This window comes from Babylonia areolata, chromosome 18 (assembly GCF_041734735.1).
Source record: "Babylonia areolata isolate BAREFJ2019XMU chromosome 18, ASM4173473v1, whole genome shotgun sequence".
NCBI lineage: Eukaryota > Metazoa > Mollusca > Gastropoda > Neogastropoda > Buccinidae > Babylonia > Babylonia areolata.
Window position 1 is genome coordinate 52,251,925 of NC_134893.1, and position 2,500 is coordinate 52,254,424.

Genomic DNA, 2,500 nt, shown 5'->3' on the forward strand with positions numbered 1-2,500 from the left:
TGATAAACATATAAAGTATATCACAACAAGGTTTAGACTGGGTGTTTCTGATTTGGCTGTACATAGGTATAGATACAAAAAAGTGAAAGAATCTGATTTGATTTGTCCTATGTGTAAACGTTCAAAAGAAGATGAAGTTCATTTTGTTCTTTGTTGTGAAGTACTGAAAGAAATCAGAGAAACTTTTATTCGACCCAGATACTATCGACAACCTTGTCTCTTCAAATTGGTCCTATTGTTGTCTTGTACTGACCATGATGTTGTGCGAAATTTGTCTCTGTTTTTCTACAAAGCATTTAGATACAGGGAAATTCTTACTTCTTAATGTTCCTGATATATCCATAGCTGCATTGTTTTGATCTGTATGTCTTAAATGATATGATTATTGTCTGTTCACTTTCCCCTTCATGAGGGGCCTAGGCCTAAAATGAATAAACCATCTGAATCTGAATCTGAATCTCTCTCTCTCTCATCTGTGTACACTTTCACTCTATATAAACACACACACACGCACACACACACAAATATATTACTTACACAAACACAAAACGTGTAAATGTGTCACACACACACACACACACACACACACACACAGGGAGTCAGCTACCGCTACACCTGGCATGCTTCCAGACAGACCTATACCCGACCCACCCGTACCCTGATTATGGCAAGGAACAGGATTTCCAGACCAATTCATTGCCCTTGTTTCTGGCCGAGTTAGCTCACTGAAGCAAAAAAAAAAGAAGAAAAAAAAAGGCCAGACCCTCTCAGCAGTGGCCAGCACGCACTGTTCATGTTTCAAATGGAACAGCAGGACACACCTGTTCCATTACTCAACGATTTCCTTCAACATCATGCTCCGTTCTTCCCCGAACACGCGTCATTTCGCTTCATATCCTTCTTATGTGTCACTCACAAACACAACATTCTGTTTTATTTCGCGTGACATGTCCCAAAAAACCAGAATAACCAAGAATGCATGTTAAAAGCAGGAGCTTGAGGAGTGACACTATAATTATGTCTCATACACAGTTCCCATTTGTAGTATTTTTGTTTTACCGACGTTGCCAGGGAAACATTTCAGCGCATAAAGTTCTCACACAAAAAAGTCGCGAATGTTTAGACTGACAAGACTGCAACTGACAAGTATTACGGCTACATTGACGAGCTAACCCCCCCCCCAAGAAAAAAGGTGTAACCAGACCCCCCCGAACAAGAAAACTAGTTCACGCTGAGTGTCAACTCCTCTGTAACCAACTTACCTTTGCCTCCAGAAGGTGAACTGTGAAACAGAAGGGAACCAAAAAAAAAGGCACGAAAACAACTGTCAGCAAAACAGCGCGATCCTTCCGCTGTCCCAGTGAGGAAAACACTGCACAGTTCAAGTCAATTCATTCACAGAAACAAGTTCCGGACGTTGACGACCCACCCGTTCCAAAGACAGCACTGAAGAGACACAACTCCACGACTGGTATGGGGTGGAAAAAAGAAAGGGTAGGGCCGACACACCCAGGGTGGAGGCCTGGCGAAAAGTTGTTCTTGCACAAAATGTGGGTGCGGAACAGCACGACTCCGGTCGTCCTCTGAGCCGCAGAACACCAGACACACACAATACACAACACACACACACACACGCGCGCGCACACTCACACCACTTGCCCCGTCCCAAGGCAGTGACGTTCAAATTGGTGCCGCGCGACACGGGGGCACTTTTGAGTGCAACACAGGCCGTGTCATGATAACAGAAACGTGCGACACCGGCGCTGAACCGGTTCAGATATTGCATATTCATGACACACCTGGTCGTACGTCTTGATTGGAGGACAGAGAGTGCCGTGTAAAACCTTCCGGAGAATAGTTCTGCTTCAGCTGATTGTTTTCATTCATTTTTTTCTGCGTTTTGTTGTTGTTGGGTTTGGTTTTGTTTTTCGATTCATAGTCACACCCTATATGAGATTCTTTCGTAAGGTTGTATTTGCAGTTCTATGAAATGTATACATTTTGGACTGGTGTGAATTCAGTTATGCATGTGTGTATCTCTGCTCTGTGTGTGTGTTTGTGTGTGTGTGTGTGTGTGTGTGTGTGTGTGTGTGTGTGTTGGTTGGTTGGCTGGTTGGTCATTAATTTAACGTCTGTTTACTGCAGTGATTTCTGACGGGAAAAGTGTGTACAGTGTGTGTATATGTGTGTGTCAGTGTGTGTGTGTGCGCGCGCGCGTGCGTGTGTGTGCGCGCGTGCATGTGTGTGTATGTGTGTGCGCGCGCGCGCCCGGTGTTCGTGTGTACTGATTATTACCGATGTAAGTAAGCCTCTGTATGTATATATACGTGTCATGTATGTATGTATGTATGCGGATATAGTGTGAGTTTGGGATGAACGAACGAACCGAAACGAAAGTTTATTTTAAGAGGATAAAGGAAAAAGCACAATTGTACTTCCGGCCTTCAGGGCAAAACTGGAAAAAAAAAAAAAAAGAAAAAAAAAAAGGTAAGAAAACTCC

At 43.6% G+C, this 2,500-nt stretch overlaps 1 protein-coding gene across 4 annotated transcripts in view; it reads right to left on the reverse strand.

The window, feature by feature from the left end:
• The window catches only part of LOC143292884 (unconventional myosin-XV-like), a 237,777-nt gene extending 236,212 nt beyond the window's left edge, over positions 1-1,565 (reverse strand). For all 4 annotated transcript variants that reach the window (XM_076603546.1, XM_076603547.1, XM_076603548.1 and 1 more), the window contains exon 1: positions 1,263-1,565. The gene's annotated coding sequence lies outside the window, so the exon portion shown is untranslated. The remainder of the gene's footprint in view (positions 1-1,262) is intronic.
• Between the last annotated feature and the right edge of the window lie 935 nt (positions 1,566-2,500).